Source organism: Plecotus auritus (assembly GCF_963455305.1).
Source record: "Plecotus auritus genome assembly, chromosome: 3".
Taxonomy (NCBI): domain Eukaryota; kingdom Metazoa; phylum Chordata; class Mammalia; order Chiroptera; family Vespertilionidae; genus Plecotus; species Plecotus auritus.
The window spans coordinates 165,329,889-165,349,901 of record NC_137772.1 but is presented as its reverse complement, the minus strand read 5'-3'; the positions used below and the strand labels follow the sequence as shown (position 1 = coordinate 165,349,901).

At 38.5% G+C, this 20,013-nt stretch overlaps 1 protein-coding gene and 1 pseudogene across 5 annotated transcripts in view; both read right to left on the bottom strand.

Moving 5' to 3' along the window:
• Window positions 1-20,013, bottom strand: part of TAFA2 (TAFA chemokine like family member 2) — a 510,824-nt gene that overhangs the window by 260,853 nt on the left and 229,958 nt on the right. The gene's annotated exons all lie outside the window — the stretch shown is intronic.
• LOC308244217 (peptidyl-prolyl cis-trans isomerase NIMA-interacting 4-like) lies at window positions 2,836-9,749 on the bottom strand (annotated as a pseudogene). The gene is made up of 2 exons: window positions 9,697-9,749; window positions 2,836-3,228 (listed from the first exon to the last, which is right to left on the bottom strand). The product of its transcript is annotated as a peptidyl-prolyl cis-trans isomerase NIMA-interacting 4-like (transcript).

Below are 20,013 nucleotides of genomic sequence, written 5' to 3'. Positions count from 1 at the left end.
TGTCCCATAGGCAAGTCTTACCAGCACTGTGTTCTATAAAGGAATACTTTAAATGCCACACTGACTAGAAGCATGATTGCTAAAGCTTATTTAGCAAACAATTTGTTAGTTTCTTTTATGCGTGTTATCTTTTAGTGTATTTCATGCTCATGAATTGTGAATTACTTTCAGGGACTCTTTCCTCCATAGAAATATGTCCTTGGAATCACGGGAGAATACAGTCTAGCAGAGTCAGAAAGACTCTTTGATTTCCAAATAATAGAGCATGACTTTCCTTTGTCTTTTGAACCTTAGGAGCAAAGAAGTGAGTTAATCATATCCCTGGGTTCACAGCACACTATCATCACTGTATAACTTCTCTCTTGTTTTAGCTTCATTTCCAATTTATTTATTTCTTTAACATTTTTTAATTTTATGTATTGATTCATTTGAGAGAGAGATGAAGAGACACACACACACAGAGAGACAGAGAGACAGAGACAGAGAGAGATCAATTTGTTGTTCCGCTTATTTATGCATTCATTGCTTGCTTTTTGTATGTGCCCTGACTAGGGGTCAAACCCAAAACCTTGTTGTATCAGGACAATGTTCTAACCAACTGAGCCACCCAGGCAGCGCTCCAATGTCTTTCTAATCTCTTGTCCCATTGTCCCCCATTCCTAAACTGCTTGCTATAAGTCCTTAAATATACCCATATTGTTATAAAAATAGTAACTTTGTGTGAATGTGTTTAATTTACAAATGTAATGTTATGTCCAGGTGTCCTCAAACTATGGCCCACGGGCCACATGCGGCCCGCCGAGGACATTTATCCGGCCCGCTGGGTGCTGCTGCCTGTCCTGCTTAGCAGCCGACTTGTCCTAGGCCCGCAGTGCGCATAGGAATTTGTTCATAGTTTTTTTTTAAACTATAGTCCGGCCCTCCAACGGTCTGAGGGACAGTGCACTGGCCCCCTGTTTAAAAAGTTTGAGGACCCCTGTTAGACTATGCATTTCATTTTTTATTTCTTTTTTTCTTAATTTCTTAATATCTATTCAGGTTCTTACTATCTATTCATGTCGTTCCATTTATATCTAGCTTGTTGCCTTGGAGTGCCCTTGTTAAGCATACATATTGCACATTTTACTTCCGCAGTTCCCTATTGTCATCTTTGTTGCCTCTAACTCTCAAGTACCACTCCCAACACCACCAAAATAGACAGATGAGAGAGAAAGATAACCCTCAAATATCTTCCTTTACCTTTGTTAGGATTTTCCCTAGGGTATCGCAGGCCTGGTTGAGTCTTCATGGAGAGTATGCAAATATAACCTCACTAAGTGCTAACAGACTGCTTTCCAGAACGACTATTCCCATCAGCAACTGGGTGAGAAAAAGGAGTGTATTGTTTTGCTTCTCTTCCTGTACTTTTCATATATTTAAAAGTTCTTTACCCTGTGGATCACCACTCTTCAAATTCAATTTTTAAAAAAGGAGAAGGAAGAAGAAAGGCTTATTTCAGAAAGCACAAGGTCAACAGCTGGAATGTAGTAATTTGGGTGGAGTAGGAGATAAAATACATACACTACCGTTTACAAAGGCTCAGCCATGCAATAGACTATTGGGAAGCTAAAAAGATACAATGTTAGAATATGGTGCATTTTCTACTGAACACCTCATTTTCCTTCACAATAAGCTACATCTGTCATAAATCCGCCCTGCCATTTATACCCTGTGTGACCCAAAATGGCACCCTCAGGGCAGAAAGCAAACAAAAGCTTCCCGTCAGATATCCACTGACTCTGCTGGGAAACTTTCCGATATTATCACCGAGTAATAAAAACTGGGGAGGGTGAAATTCTAGGTCCTAGGTCCCAGGATTATCAATCAGCCCTCTAGAAACCAGTCTGAAACCCCTGCATTTTAACAATCAGCGAAGTCAGTGCAATATCCTATTCAGAGGCCAAAAACAAGCTGAAAAGCCAAATGGATAAAGCTAATAGCCCCAAGTCCTAATACAAACACCTCTATTATCTCAGGCTATTCACTGTGTGTGTGTGTGTGTGTGTGTGTGTGTGTGTGTGTGTGTGTGTGTGTGTTTATTACTGTTCTGTGAGCACACCAAGAAACCCTGGGTTTCTTGTTTCTTACTCTGCCTGAGCTCTCTATCCCCATATATTCACAAAGCTCACCCCTGGCTTTGCTCAAGTGCCCATTTAGCAGAAAGAGCTTCCATACCACTCTTAGTAGCACTGTGCTTCACACATTCTGCTGTATTATCCATCAAAGCGCTTAATCACATAGATCTTCCCACTAGAGTGTAAACACCATCAAAGCAAGGATTGTGTTAGTTTCTTTCACTGTGCTATCGCCAGCATCTAGAACAGTGCCTGGCCCAAAGAAGGCACTTAAACATGCGTGGACCAAATCTGTTTCAATGATGATAGATGCTGAAGGTCCCATAATGAAAAGACACCCAGTCCCTGCCCTCATAGAGCGGACACCCTTGTGTGGGAAACAGACTAGCAGGCTGTAAGAATTGCACAACCCAGGTCTTCTGACTCAGGTGGCTCTTTCCACTGCCATGCTCAACAAGGTGTAAAAAGATGGGCTTCAATTATTTAGTGGCAGCTAAAGGAAGGCATTAGCAAGCATGAGAAAAGAAAGCTTTAAGAGCTGAGGTAGTTGCCTTTTTCCATCATGTATTTTTAAAGCCTTCCTGTGGTTTTTTTAGAGACCCATTCAGATTTGAGGCCACAAAAGAGGAAGTAGCCATGAGGACTCTTCGGGTGACTTTAGTATTCTAAAAGTATTTTCAGTTGTTTTTTGTTTTTTGTTTTTTCAGTCTTCCATACCATTTTATTTTCTCCCTTCAACCATAATAATATATGCACATTTTTTTTTCTTAACCAGAGTGTCTGCAAACAAAGGCTTGTCCAACCCACTTATAGGCAAGGCAAGTGCTGCTGCTTCAAACGGCCCCCGATGAGCCCTCTGGCATCCAACCCAAGTCGCCCCTAGCCCTGCTTTATCTTCACTAGATTGTGCAGCCACTTCATTGAATCTCATTCCAGACTTTAACTTTTCCAAGGCTTCCATGATTTTTCCGTGTTTTTCACACAGAATGTGTTTGATCTTTATTGCATTGCACCATCTTTGGGACCCCGAGACTCCTCGTCAGAACTGTCACTCCCAGAGGCTGCTCCTCCATCCTCCTCTTTTCCAAAATCGCTTTTTCCTTTGGGGTGGCATCTTCAGAACTTGACATTGAACTCTCTACTGTATCAGTTTCTGTACCTTCAGTTGTATATTTTATACATGGAATATTACTTAGGTTTTAAATAAATTATCATAGTAGATTAATTGGTGTGCATAAATTTACACATATACATAACTTCATGTATAGTTTAACAGTGAGTACAGAACTGACCATTGGAAATGTTTCAGTGGCTACCTAACTTGTCCTCATTAAGTCATGATGCTTGTTTTGTAACAGAATGAATGCAATATCTACCAAGTCTCATTAGAATTGCGATAGTGTTTAGCAAGTTAGAACATAAAGCTTCATTCCCTATGCATTGGAGTGGAAATGAATATTCTATTTTGTATTTTAAAGCCAGGCTCTCCTTGACTTAACTTGGGGAGAGTGAAAGGAACACTGCCCTAGCATTTAATTGAGAGAGGGGGAAAGGGGGAAAGTTGCTTTGAATGTGAGTTTGGTTGCTCATGCAATTTACTCTCTAGAAGACACCTTTCATGCCTGTTGACTGACAATGCTGTCTGACACGAGAGAAACCCAGTCTAACAGACTAGTTCCTTCATTGAGAGCTAGAGATCTGTGCCCCAGCATTGGGGGGAACATGGGGCTTATTTTGATGTGTATAATATGGCCTAAATATGAGTGAATAAAGGAACATAGGAATATTTTGCAAATAACCTTTGTTAGAAGTTTATTTTGCCCTGTGTACACTTTAGCTCCTGGGAACCAGAAGGACAAAGTGTGAGGCAGCAGTCTTCTAATCCGGAGCCCTTGAGGAGAAAACATAATATTGGTATTAATAACAATAATAAGCTAATGGCTTTCCCTGGTTACCACTAAATAACACATACAAAGTGGCTCAGTGACACACCATCTTTTGTATCATGTTTAGTGTATTTCCTAAGTGAAGGAGTGACAGGACCTAAGTCAAATAATCAAAGGTCTACAAAAAGGCCCATCACTTACTGGTCATGAAACGTGGAAAAAAATCACTTAATCTCTTCAGTGGTAAAACTCACCCTATCTTCTTAACAGGGGTAATTGCATCAAATAAAAGGTGTTATCATATAGTGTGGGAGGATGCGTGTATGTGTGTGTGTGAACATGTTTGTGCACGTGTGGTTAGTTGGTCAATAGTGATGTGATCACAAATGTAATTGAATAGCCAGTATATGGTATTCTTTCAAGTAGAAATCAAATACAGTCCTTACAAAAACAGAGCTCTGGTGACACAGCGCTACAAATGCATTGGTAATTTTCACCTTTCTTCTCCTCACGGTTATTTCTTTCAGACTAATAGGAGCAGGGTATATAAAAGAGAGATTTTAAATATTTTTTAAATGCCAAGAAATATATTTATAACTGTATAAGAGTCAAAAGCATACCAACTTTCTTTTATGTTTGAAAACTAAAATTATTCAAATTTTTAATAATTACATAACAATATGACATATATAAACTGGTCTTAACAGAAGCAAAACCAGGGAGAAGACAAAATCTTCAAGGTCAGAGACTGACATTCTTCAGCACTATAAAGCCATCATCTGCTACAAAGTGATTGTCTTGGTCAAGAAAATGAACTCCAGAAGACTTCCATCATGGGGAATTATTTCAAACATACAAATTATTTCCTTTCAGAAACTCATCTTATGTAGCTGAATTTCCTCTACCAAATATAAACTAAGTCATAAAAATCATAATTTTGCTATCATTTTTAAGCATCAATTTCATAAATGAGGACAGAAAATACAATTTTTTTCAAAATTCAAAGGAAATAAGTTGCAGTATGGTTTTAAGAATCTTAGTGCAGTGAGCTCCACAACTCGTAAATCATAATGTGCTTCCTTGCAGTGTCCTCTTTTCATGCAGCTGAATTAAAAAAAAGCAATAAGGGGTGAGCAAATGTACCACTGGTTTCTGTTAACGTGTGTGTTGTATCTACAGATGGCTGCCTGCATTTCAAGCCAGTCATTCATCAAGGTCCAGGACAAAGGAATATATGGTCCTGGTCATGTCATCACTGAGCAAATGTGCAAATGTACTTCTCTCTGGGCTGGTCCCATTATTGCACAACCTGAGTATCATGCACAATTTGTGTTTTGCCTTGTTCAAAATGCAGATTGCCTAGGTTAGAAACTGACAAGAAATATTATCCCCTGCAAGCCACTAACCTGCAGCGTCCAAGAAAGTCTGTAGCTTCCTAAGTAGCGGGTGACCTGTTGAAAGTTGTACTTCGAAATTACAATAATATCTAAACCCAACATATGCTAATCTCAATGCACTTAAATTTTCCGGCTGCTCCTCCCTCTAAAGTAAATGACCAAATTATGTAAATAAAATAATGTAACATCTTCTGAAGGGTCTCTTTGGCAGAAGGAAGTGAATAAACACAGAAGTGTTGCCCCACAACAGAGTGCGCTCAGAAAGCTCAGGAGGAAAATCTGCTCTTGTAAATTGCCCAACTTAAATTGAGATCTCAACAAATGTTTGCAGAGGCAAATTAAAATCATCTGTAAAACTTTCAACAATAAAGATAAAATTTTTTAAAAATACATATAATAAAGTCAATAAACTTCCCTAAGGCTTAAATCACATAAAATAAGTCAAAGATTATAAATCATCACAGCAATGAAACCTTTCTTTCAATTAGTATTATTCCATAGTGACGAATTGGTGCTTCTGATGGATACACTGGGTTAGGGCCAGGTTGTAGGGTTGCCCTGGCAGTGCCCAAACTTTGGGGGGCTTATTTGTGGGTGCCACCAGGGACCAATCCTGTGCCCCGGACTGAACTAAGCACCTCCTTCAACAGGTCTCAAAGGAAGGCTCTCTTTCTCCTGAAGGAGCTGTTTGGGGAAAATTATTTTGTTGGTGGTTTCTTTTTCATTACTAACTATGCCCTCCTCATTCCCCAATAGGATTTGAAGCATTTCAGGCAGCAGATAGTGAAATAGACTAAATGAATTATAAAATGCTCTACGATTTAGAGTCTAGAGAATTTTTTATAATATTAAAACACATAAAACAACTAAGTTAAAAATTAAAATGGATCAGAAAGCATTTAGGGAGTAATGAAATCAAAAGAAGTATGTGAGTCCATATGGAAAAACAAACTCTCCTGGTAATAAACCCTGAGAGGAGTTTTTCACACAGGGTACATAATGTCTTTAGTTCATTCATTAATTCAACAATGTTTATTGAAAACATCTGCCATGTACACTGCAATTTTGCTTAAGAAATATTCTTTAAATAACAGTTTAACTTGGCCTCTGACCAAAGCCAAGGATATAACATTTAATTATATTCATCAAAATACATTCTACCAGAAAACTAAGGTTTTAGCCAAAATACACTGTATTCTGGTGATGTAATTTGGCCCCAGCAACAGTGTTTAGAGACTACTCAGTATGTACTGAAGAGTTAGTATGTCTCTTGAGCTGAAATGTTTCTCAAAATACTGCTGCAAACATGCTTCAGCAGGAGCGGTCTGTGCAAGCCCGGGCTCTTTGCTAAGTGCCGCAGGAAGTGGAAGGCTACCTTTTTAGTTGATGTAGACATTCTACTTTGACACTTGGGAATACAGCTTTCATCCTTATTTCAAAGGAAACGATCTCACCTTGGAATCAGGTAGGTGCAGAGATGTCTGGACAGGACCAGATTTTTTTCCTCAAAAATGTAGATGTTTTCAGCTGTTCAAATGATTCGTACATAGCACATGACATAGATGTATTTAACCAGAAAAAAAAATTAAAGGTGGTTGTTAATAGAGTTCTATATTGGCATGCTCTTTAATATGACAAATTTTAAGTAGCACCCCATCTTGATGCTGCCCATGAAGATGTGTTAGTTGTAAGAAGGTCCTCATGTCTGTGTTCATTAGTTTTGTGCAACAGCACAGAATTCATTTGAAAATCAGATTGTATATACCCTCTCATCGAGATGTGGGAAAATGCCTGGCAATCCGTAAAGAACAAAGACAGTAAAAACATGCACCCATACAGAAATGAACTGTTATTCCTTCTTCCCCCAAAAGAGGCTCATGCCTAAAACATATGGAAAAGCACAGGTGCTCCCATTAACTTGCCCCCACAGAGCAAAACTTTAACCATTGTACAGAACATTGGCTTTGAAAATGCCCATAACATTCCAACAGTTGCTTGGCTATGGAAATCACTCCTGGCTAATCAAGAGTATAAAAATATGTGCTCCCCACTCTCTAACTCAGCACCAAGCTCAGCACCACCACTGAAATGCCTTCCTCATCCAGAAGCAGTGTTATACACCACCTTCTCAGAGTAGAACCAGAGCCAACTCACAGCTTGTGTTAGAAGAGATGTGAGAAGCTACACTTCTTTACCCGCCCCCAGAACAGACATAGTTCAAGAGTGGCATCTGGCAGATCTAATCATTTGAAGCAAATGTATAGAAGTGCTCCAAAATAGATTGCCAGAAAGCATATTGCCCTCATAGCCAATTAAAATAAATAGAGAGAAGGCTACACAAAGGAAAAATAGTAATTATCCAGGCTGGAGTGTGCCCAAGTCCGAACTACTAACATAACCGAAATGTGTAAATAATCACCCTCAATATTTTTATGATTTCAGTAATTGAGAATCGTCTTTTCTTCATTTCACCTCCCAAACAGCACTCCCTACCATTCATTCTCTATTAACAATCTGCTGAAAGATTAATTGAATATTGACCCCACAAAATGGCTGCTACCTGTGGAGTCACTACAACTCTCCAATAAAAAACTGGGTCTAAATTGAAATACAGCAAGTTGAGAATTCCATCTCACCACTTTGATTATATTTTAACTGCTAGTACTTGGAAGCCAAAGTATTTTATTTAAAAACAAGGATTAAACCATTTCAAGACAACTGCAGTGTAATGAGAAAAGCCCTGGATTGGCAATCAGGAGTCTCGGCTTTCTATTATAGCTCTGTTCTCAGAACTTTATGACTGTGACTGTGAACCATTTGTTCATTCATTCTTCTATTCAACTATTTATTAAATATCTACTCTGAGCTAAGCACTGTGCTAATTCCCATCAGCCCATGATTCTTCATTTGTTTAAAGGATAAATAGATATTTATATCTATTCTAACACACAGGGTTGTTATGTGAAGTAAATGAAAGTGTTTATGGGGTAGTTCTTAGTTAACAATAAAGTACTATGCAATTATGAAATAACTGTTATTAAGAAAGCATTATAATCTGCTTCAGTCTTCACCTAACCAACACATCAAGGGGTGTATAGGAATATAAACAGAATTTGTGTGTAAAATATATAAATTGTGAACAATGATATGTTATAATATATTTGAGTGATAACAAAAAATATATAATTTGTAGAATAGAAATGGAGAGGCAGACTAGTAAGGTGACAGAAATAGTGAATTTCTTAAACTCCTCATACAGTAACTATAAACAGGGTCAAAAATACTATAATTTAGAAGACAATACATGAAAAAAGACAATAGAACATGGTGATTCATGCTATATTGTGGAACCAGACTGTCTAGTTTCAATTATCAGCTCTACCACTTACAGCTGTTGCCTAGGAAAAGTTGCTTAGTCTCTGACCTCAGTTTCCTCATCTATAAAATGTGGTCAGCAATAATATACACTGTCTGGGACTCTTGGAAGGATTAACTGAGCTAACATACTACGCAGTACATTGCAAATCTACCTGAGGGTGAGCTGTTTACAATGCAGAGACATTATATTTATGGGTGGGGTGTCAGAGATAATAATACTTATAAATCAATTCAATAAATTTTATTATAGGCACACATATAGGTTTTTATGTCACTACTCTATTCAAACATCTATAAAGGCTTCATGCTGCCTTGCAGTCTAAAGTCATTCATTGGCTTTTAAAGCCATATATTATCAACCACTATTAAAATATTTGTCACAACTTCTAACATAAACTCTAAGTTCAATTACATCAATTATTCCCTCTATTGGCTCTTTCCATTAGCATAATAAAAACTATATCTCCCCCTATTTGTTTTTTTTTTTAAAAAGCTTTCTTGATCTTGCTTAATTCATTTCTTTGCTCTCCTTCACAGCAAAACTTTTTTAAAAAACTGTTTGTACTTACTATCTAAATTTCCTGTTGTAGTCTCTCTTGAACCTATTCTAACTGAATTTTTTAAATTATCTAAGTGCAGATTTCTCTCCATAAAGCTAGGCACACATCCAACTTCTGTTAGTTGGTTCCATTTGGAAGCCTAAAAATCTGAAAGTTAGTATGTCCTGTAGAACTCGATTATTCCTCCCATACCTGCTGTTACCTCCATCTCCTAATTTCTGTAAATGGAAACTCCATTCAGAAGGAATCTTGTCTGATTACCCTTTTTCTTTCATACTTCACATCCTCTCCATCAGTAAATTATGTCAACTCTTTGTTGGCAACATATCCATCCAACTGGATCTCAGAGCTGCACCACTACCTGACCCAAAAGCCCCTTTGCCTCTCACTTGGACTTCTTACAAGATCCTCCATGCTTTTGCCCTTGCCTCCCTCTGCTTTGTTCCTACGCAGCAGCCAGAGTGAGCCTTTTACAGAAGTCAAACTATGGCACTCTTCCCTCCAAGTATCTAAATGGTTTCCCATTTCACTCAGTCAAATCCAATATCTTCACCATAGCCCCCTACTGTGCCTTCAGGCCTTACATAATCTGGCCACTTCTTCCTCTCTGATCTCATCCATCACTCCTCACCAACACCCTCACCCTTCCTTTCCTGCTTCAGCTACACTCCTCTTTCCTTTCTTCCACCATACATCCATCCACAAGAATATAAACTCCATGAGAGTATTTTACAAATTATTGCATCCTCTGAACCAAGAACAGTATCTAGCACAGTCATACATTCATTGAAAAAAAAATAGTCTGAATTAATAATAAATCTCTATTGTTCCACAATAACTCCTACACCTTGAGGGCCACGCCCAAGCCTATACTATGTCAAACCTTCAGTGAAGACTCTGAAGACAAGCATTAGTATCCCCATTATGCAGATGAGGAGGCTGACAAGGTTGTATTTCATGCCCCAGATCTCACAGCTGGAAAGTGGCAGCACTAAGGTTTTAACTAGAATCTGTGCTCTTTCCCTGGGGCCTCTCTGCTCACCAAGTAGTCCACAATCATTTCCATTCCTCCAACTTGCGTTGTTACATGTCTGTAAAGTTTTCTTCCAACCTTAAATTTCAGATTTCTACTATAAATCAAGGTTCTCTTAGTAATTTCCTTTTCAACATCCCACACATTCATATGAATTATTCCAATTTGTATCATTGTCTCCATTCTTAGGAATAAAACACTTAAAGTTCACAAGGTACTGTAACGCTTTTAATTATATATGCTTTTCCATAATTTTCTAATTTTTATGTTTGTGTTATTCTTATCTGCCAAAAAAAATACAATTCAGGACTTTACTTTGAACCTATTTCATTAAAATGTCTTTCTGTCTCATATATTGGCCATTGTGAATGTACCTACATGATGGATTAACCTGAAGACACACATATAATGTAAAAGAGTGCAAGGTACCTGGATGTCAGAAGCTACACACCTCATGTTGCCATTCAAAAATTCCTATCATTGGACATAACAGCACAGAGAGTAGATACCCATTTGCTCAGACACATGAAAATCTCATAGATCAGAATTATCCTTTCCAGTGATGCTAAACCTGTTCCCCATTTGTAAACCGAGGACACTCCACAAATGGTCACTGTTAGGTACAGATATGGAAATAGATCTTAAAAATAACTCTCCAATATGGAGGCTAAAGTGTATGTGTTAACAATGTTTATTTGCCTTGAGTGATTCTATTCTGTTCACCTCAAATCCACACTGAAGGCAGATGAAAAATTCAAGTCCCTAAAACACCACTTCCCTCACATCACTCCCCTCCTATGAAAGCCTGCATTTCTCTCTACTACCTACAGAATGAAGTCTAGACTTCTTAGTCGAACATGGAAAACTTCTCACAACTGAATCCTACTCTCTACAAACTGATGGCCCACAACTTTGTAATTAAGACTCTAGACCAGCCGTGGGCAAACTACGGCCCGCGGGCCAGATCCGGCCGGCTGTTCTATCCGGTTCTCTTGCTCTCCCCTCCGCTCCTTTACTTTGAATTTATATTAGTTCACACAAACACTCCATCCATGCTTTTGTTCTGGCCCTCTGGTCCAGTTTAAGAACCCATTGTGGCCCTCGAGTCAAAAAGTTTGCCCACCCCTGCTCTAGACCAATAAATTTGCTCATGTTTAGGTAATTCGAGTAGGCATTATATGCACATAATACATTTATGCTGTGCTTTGTTAGCCAAAACAGTCTACCTTCAGTTCCTCAAATTATCTAAGCTTTGCCCTGGATCAGAGCCTGTACCAACGCTGCTCCTCTTCATAAATCAACCTTCTTCCATCTCCATGTGGATAGTTCCTGCATGTTCAGCATAATGTCAACTGCTTAGAGACATTTTTCTCATGACCTCACAATTCAATCAAAGTGCCTTCCCACTATCAGTTTTCTCTATTTGTATACTATGTTTTTATTACAGCATTTATCTCAGTAATTATCTTATGTGTTTATCTAGGTTTTTGTTGTTGTTGAATTGTTTCTGTCTTCTCTATTAGAATGTAGTTTAAGACCAGGTCTGTTGTTTTCAACATTGTGGCTCCTGTATGCCTATCATAGTGCCTGGTTCATCGTGGGAATGCATGTTTAAGGAATCAATGAATGTGTACTAGTATGTACAAGATTTAAGAGTTCATTTGACCATATGTTATATGATTCCATTTATTTGAAATATCCAGAATCATCAATAAAGACAAAATGTAGGTGAGTGGTTGCCTAGGGCTTGAGGTAGATGAGAGGGAAGGATGATGACTGCTAAAGAGTTCAGGATTTTTTTGGGAGTAAGAAAAACATTATAAAATGGACTGTGGTAATGGTTGCACAACTCCTCAAATATACAAAAAAATCATTCAATTGTACACTTTAAATAGGTGAATTGTATTGAATATGAAACATGTACAGGGAGAAACCAAGATGGCAGCATAGGTAAACACCTAAACTGCTGCCTCGCACAACAATTTCAAAACTACAACTAAAAGACAAAACGGACACCATCCAGAACCACAGGAAAGCTGGCTGAGTGGAAATTCTACAACTAGAAGGAAAGAGAAAAGCACATTGAGATTCAGAGGAGCTGCAAAAGGCTGAGTTATGGAGACACACGCGTGTGGAGAGGACTGGCGGCTGAGTGCACGGCTGGCTTTCTCAAGTGGGAGGGAGACAGAAGCTCCCAACTGCACTGAACTCCAGTTCCAGGCAAGACTCTGGGAACCCAGACTCATTCGGGGAGAAACTGGACTGTCTGGCAGCGGGCGAAACTCAAGGGCAGCTTTCTCTCAGAGGTGCTTGCAGCAATTACCGAGGGACACTGAGACCCAGGGGCCTCATAGGGCAGGGCTGACGGGAAGCCAAGGCTATCTGCTCTGCCCTGAGACTCCGCCCCATCTAAGCTGAGCACAGAAGCTTTTGCAATTTTACAAATCTTGTCTCATAAGGGTGTCTCCACCACAGAAGTTCTCCCAGCGTAGACACAGCTGATCCTCAGAGCCAATTGGCCTGGAAGTCAATTTCTCCCAGTGATATCAACAACAATCAAGACTTAACTACAACAAGGCTGGGCACACAGTCCACAAAGGGGTGCATCAAGAGTGTCCACCTCAGGTAACTGCGGAGGCTGAGCCACTGAGCCCTATAGGACACCTAGCACACAAAGCTACTCTACCAACTCAGGGAAAAAGCAAAAATGCGGAGACAAAGAAATGATCACAAATGAAAGAAATGGAGGAAAGCAAACGACTGGATATAGAGTTCAAAACCATGGTTATAAGGCTTTTCAAGAATTTCCTAGAAAAGGCCGATAAATTTAGTGAGACCCTCGAGGATAAAAGGACCAACTAGAAATTAAACATACACTAACTGAAATAAAAAATATTATACAGAGACCTAACAACAGACTAGAGGACTACAAGAATCAAGTCAAAGATTTGAAATACAAAAAAGCAAAAAACACTCAACCGGAAAAGAAAAAAGAATCCAAAAATTTAAAGATAGTGTAAGGAGCCTCTGGGACAACTTCAAGCATACCAACATCTGAATTATGGGGGGTGCCAGAAGAAGAGAGAGAGCAAGATACTGAAAACCTATTTGAAGAAATAATGACCGAAAACTTCCCCCACCTGGTGAAAGAAATAGACTTACAAGTCCAGGAAGCACACAGAACCCCAAACAAAAGGAATCCAAAGAGGACCACACCAAGACACATCATAATTAAAATGCCAAGAGCAAAAGACAAAGAGAGAATATTAAAAGCAGCAAGAGAAAAACAGTTAATTACCTACAAAGGAGCACCCATACAATTGTCAGCTGATTTCTCAACAGAAAATATGCAGACCAGATGGGAGTGGCAAGAAATATTCAAAGTGATGAATAGCAAGAACCTACAACCAAGATTACTCTACCCAGCAAAGCTATCATTCAGAATTGAAGGTCAGATAAAGAGCTTCACAGATAAGAAAAAGCTAAAGGAGTTCATCAACACCAAACCAGTATTATATGAAATACTGAAAGGTATTCTTTAAGAAGGGGAAGAAGAAAAAGGTAAAGATAAAAATTATGAACAACAAATACATATCTATCAACAAGTGAATCTAAAAATCAAGTGAATAAAAAATCTGATGAACAGAATAAACTGGTGAATATAATAGAATCAGGGACATAGAAAGGGAGTGGACTGACAATTCTCAAGGGGAAAGGGAAGTGGGGGGTGCGGGAAGAGACTGGACAAAAATCGTACACCTAGGGATGAGGACAGTGCAGGGGAGGTAAGTGCAGAGGGTGGGGTGGGAACCGGGTGGAGGGGAGCTATGGGGGGAAAAAAGAGGAACAATTGTAATAATCTGAACAATAAAGATTTATTAAATTAAGAAAAAAGAAACATGTACCAATAATGCTGCTCCCTCCCACCTCCAAAAAAAAGAATGCATTTGATTAATCTATTGGTTGACTGATTTTTGCTTTCTTTTTTACATTTTGATAGATTATGTATACTAGCCTATATATTTTTTGCTTTTAAAGTACTTAAGGGTACTATCAAAATTAAGTGACTATGGGGTAATGCTAATAAGGCAGTCAAATAGTAAAGAAGTATCTATTCAACATCTACTATAGATCATGCAAGGTATTGGACTAACCAAAAAACGCTCAATCCTGCCCTTAAAGAGTCTGAAGAGCTAGTTTAATCAGATTAAGATGGTTAAGAGGAAAACAGTGAAGATTATGTTATCAGAATCCTCTTGTGACCCATCTTTCATCCTCCTGCACCCCTTTATCCTCCAGCTGGTGCTTTAGCAACTAGCAGTGTACAGATGTAACCTAACAGCTCCTCACCATAGCTTCCAGCAGGTCCTCCCACTGCAGCCACATGAACATTGTAGAACTGCTCAGCCATTCCAATGCACACACAAAACTGCAGTAGATGGGAGTTAACAACTAGTACAATCCTGGACCACATGGCATCTGATGCATATATCTCCACTCTTCTGTGTCTCAGGTGCACAATTCTCAGGTGTATTATATACCACTTCTCAAAGTTTGCCCAGTGGGATTAAGTTATAGTAGCCCACAGCTATTACTTCTTCCATCTTTCTCTTTCCAAGTATTCCACTTCTTCATTCTAGTATCATTTCCCAAGTTAACATCTCCTGGTGAAAGCTCTGCTTTGGGAAGTGAAGGGGTCTCAGTTTCAAGCAATTCGCAAAGTCTTTTTCTATATTCTCATCACCTAACCAAGAAGAACCAAATCTCTGCATCCAAAGCATAGATAATGTCAATCACGTAAGATAGCCATAAATTCTGCCTCGGTTGCCAAATGAACTCATTCAACAAGCCATTCATTCCTTCACCAAATATTGAATGTGCACTATAAACCAGGCTCTCTTCTAAACTCTGAAATACAGCAGTAGACATAATCAAATCCACACTCTCCAGAGGTTATATTATAGTAGGAAAAAAAGAAAAAATAAACAAGTAAATATATGATATGCCAGATGATGATAAGTGATATAATAAAAAATAAAACAGAGTAAAGTGGTTAACAAATGATGTGGAGAGGTTGTAACCAGGAAAAAAAAAAAGTGATATTTGAGTAGAGATCTGAATGAAGTGAGGAAGTGAGTCCTGAAACTCTCTGAAGAAAATTGCCTCAGGTTAATGGAACAGCAAGGGCAAAGACCTGTCAGTAGAAATGAACTTGTTATGTTCAAGGGAGAGGGAGAAGGCAGTACAGCTGGAATGGAAGGAGGATCGAGGGGAATGGCAGGAAATAGGCAGGGTGGCTCTTGAAGTCCAAGGGACAGAAGGTAAATTTTATTCTGAAAGCAAAAGGAGGACATCAGAGCCCAGCCAGCGTGGCTCAGTGGTTGAGTGTTGACCTAGGAACCAGGAGATCACGATTCATTTAGTTGGATTCCCCATCAGGGCACACACCCTGGTTGCTGGCTCGCGATCGCCAGTGGGGGACATAGAGGAGGAAGCCAATCTATGATTCTCTCTCATCATTGATGTTTCTATCTCTCTCTCCTTCTCTCTTCCTCTCTCTGAAATCAATAAAAACATTTTTAAAAAGGAAGCTATTGCAAAGTTTTGAAAAGGGGGAGAACATGACTAAATTTACATTTCTAAAAGATCATCCTAGCTGTTGTGAGGTAAATTGACTGTGGGAGTGCCCAGGTGGATGGGGGGAGGGGGGTGAACACAAGTAAACTGTAACAGTTGTCCAAGAGAGATATAACAGTACATACAGATGGAGGGAGGGAGCAAACATTCAAATCGATGAAGCACCTAGAGGAAAAATGAAGATGTTAGTTCTGCTCAAGCACTGTTTTTCTTTCACATGAACATGTTGATGAAAAGCTATTCCTATTCAACCAAAGAAAATTTAAATGAATTTTTAAATAAGAAAGTATAAAACTGTTCTGCAATATTACATGGTGTTCATATTGTTTTCAAAAAAAAGCAGTGTCTATGTTTAAGCACTTGACTTAAGGAGAGAACTTAGAACAGAACCCCCTCAATCACAATCTATAGGAAATCAAAGGTCAGATGTAAATTATGTAAGTCAGGAGGGAAAAATATCCTAGTCTCACTATTCTATATAGATTAAAAATTAAAAGGAATTTAATGAAGGATTTAAGGGGTAAACCAGCACAAGTAAAAGGAGAGTGAAATTTTTTCTTAAAAGTATGATTGCCAAGTCCTGTCATTCGGGATATTGGTATGAGGGGAAATCTGATATTTCAACTGAAATGCTAAGATTACAGATGCACAGATTTTTGAATAAATGTAAATAGCATATTTTAAAATATTTTTCAGAAAAAGTATTTTAAAAACATCCTTTGCTTGTTCATTTATTTCATCTCCTTCTTTTACGCCTTAAAAGAGACAGTGCTTGCATGAAGATTGAACCCAGATGTCAAAAAGCAAACAATATTTTTATGCCACAGGTACGTGTATTTTTCTCTTTAACAAAAACTTCATATATTAATGGCCAACACATACATAGTACCTGCTATATGCTAAACACTATTCTATGTGCTTTACAGACATAAAAGCATTTCATTCTCACAACTCTATTAGGCATGTGCTGCTATTAGTCCCATTTTATAGATGAAGAAACGGAGGCCCCCCAGAAGTTAAATATGTTGGTATAGCTGAAAGCCAGAAGTCAAACCCAGGCAGACTGACTCTGTGCTCTTGACTACCACTCCTGTACAGGTGGTAGCTCTGTTTATGTGTCGGCAAAAGCAACACCTGTAGGGTGCAATTGAAAGAAAATGAGGAAGGCACTGGGGAAAATCTCTCTCCTCAACAGCTAACCCTACCACACCAGAGAAGATGCAAGTGACTTTTTCTAATCCTGCCGAACATCTCACCTAAAAGAGGGATTTGCCTTCCATATCATAGGCAGCGTCTCATATTCTGAAGATTTTCTTCTGGCCGTAGCAGTCAAAAGCTACCCTGCTTCATAACAATACCAGGGCACTGTGCCAAAGAAGCTGGATTTTTATTCAGCTGCGTGAACAAAACCTGGTTTCAAATACAAGGCTTCCTTTTTTCTCATTCTAGGGGATTTCATTTAAGACTGAAAAATGTCCTTGCCATAAGAGGATCTTAATATAAGAGGAAACAATTCTATTTCATTCTAGGGGTTTTTTCCCTCCAACTTAACTCAAATTCAAAATACCATTCACCCAAGCATGCCCTCTTCTTCTAACGTGGCCTAAGACTCTCATCTCAACAAATCTTACCAGACATTCCCAAACAATTCATGCAATCGCATTAACACACTAAAACAATTCGGTGACTTTTTTTATAAACAATGGCTGTTATCTTATACTACCCATATTTAACCTCATGAAAATCCAGCTATGAAGACTCATATTAGAACCTGCATTTGCTAAAGAAAGAAGGTAAAGAACAGAGAACTAAAATGTCTTGCATGGGATCACATAAGTAGGTGAAGTGTGGAGAAGATATGTGGATATGGCTCCAGAAAAGTAAAGAGCAGCCATTCACTGTCCATTGGATATGAAATCAGCCACTCAGCTGGCTTACTGAAAGCCTGACGTGCCCGTTCCATGCTAATCAGCAGTTCCATAGCGAACCATTGGAAACTCCCAAGCAAGTTACCCACCTGCCCCCGTTTCCTTGTCTACATAATGAAGCTAGTACTAGTACCTATATCCCAGAATTATTGAGAAGGTTTAACGAGGTATTGTATGTCAGCATTGAGCACAGTGCCTGGAACAAAGGATTTTAATACATAGAAATAGAACGATGCAATTAGAGCAGTCGAATAATGATTGAGCTCCTCTTACCACAGGGTGGAGAGGTGGCTTGACATATAACAGAAATGATGGATAGAGCCTTTGCCAAACCTGTGAGATTAAGGAAAGAGGTAGCATCTTGGCTAATATAAGTTCTTCTTACATCTATATGCTGACATAGGAGTCCGTTCTCAGAAATTTTCACATGGTTACAATGAAAAATCTTACAAACAAAAGAGTCATACCAAAATAAATCTAGGCAAATGCTTGGATTAACTAACTCTCTTTTTCCCCATTAACATTACTATCATTTCTTGTTGCTTATCCTTTTAAAAAGGAAAACCAATTACAGGAACCAAAACGAAGTCACACAAAATTAATCCACCAATTATTAACTTAATCCTGTAACTTAGCATTCTATTATATATTGTCTTGTTGTCCTGTAGTTTCTTCAGAGGCTTTTAGCTATCCAATTAGATTAGGAGAAACTCAAAGGCAGAAACTGCATAATATACTTTCTTTTTTGTTACCTTCACAGCTTACTATAATTTCCGGTACATGGTAGATAGTCAATACCCTAAGACCATGGCGGTTGTGAATTAAATTCCAAATCATGCCTTGGCAAGGCGAGGCACACATGGAACTCTCATGCATTACAGGAGAGAGTTAAAATTGGAATAACCACGTTGGGAAAATGTTTGGTAGTATTTACAAAAACTGAACATACACATACCCTATGCCACAGCAATTCCACTATTGGTGTATATGCATAAATATGTGCACACACAAAAAAATATATAAAAATGTTCAAAGCAGTATGATATGGAATAGATCAAAACTGAAACAATCTAAATGTTCTTCCAAGAGAGAGCAAATAAGTTAATTATGGTATATTTACAATATGGAATACAGTGCAGTAATAAAAATAGACTATCTCCTCTAATTAAATGATATCAAAAATGGTGACTCTCGCGAGTATAATGTTAAACAAAAGAAACCAGGCCCGAAGAGGTTCATATATGATTCAATTTATATAAAGGTCAAGGACAGGTAGAATGAATCTATAAAGATAGAAGTCGGAAGCCTTTGGGAGAGGAACACAGGAGAGACTTTGGAGAACTGGTAATAAAAATGCTTATGTGAATAAAAAGCCTCAGGACCAATATTATTGTAGTCCCCTGCCTTTGTCCCTCTCCCTATTGCAATCACTGTAATTTATGAATGTTCTATACGAATCATAAAAGGCAGAGAAAAGAACATCACAGGAAATAACATTGGCCTGTAAGACCTTCTCTAAGATTCTGTTGCTCCCTTGAACTAATTCTGCAAGTTAGTCAAGTTGCTAAACTTTTCTGTGCTGCCTCACCTGGAAAAAAATCTCTTTTATTCCCTAGGCAGCACCATACATAGTGACTCACGACATGTGTAAAAAGTAAAACAAAAATATATTATGATGACAACTAATTAAAAATAATTTAAACATCAGAAGAAGCTATGGAAAGCTATAATTAGCTGCCAAGTGATGATATTGTAAAGAGATTTTAATACAAATAAAACTTGGGATCAAAAGGTCCCATCATGCTATGAACAGAACAATGTTACCAGAAAAACAAAAGCCAGATGATTTTATCACCAGCCCAGAGTACCCTCAGCCCTCCAATCTCTCCATCTTCTGTAGAACCACATCACTGGCCCCCTTTACCCAGCCAATGGAAAACGCCCCCCAGGAACTGGCAATAATATGGTGGGGCAGGTCAGGGCAATGAAGTCTTGCAGTGGCTTATACTTCATTGTGTTTGCATAGAGCATTGGATATCCTATATAATAAAAGGCTAATATGCAAATCGACCAAAAGGTA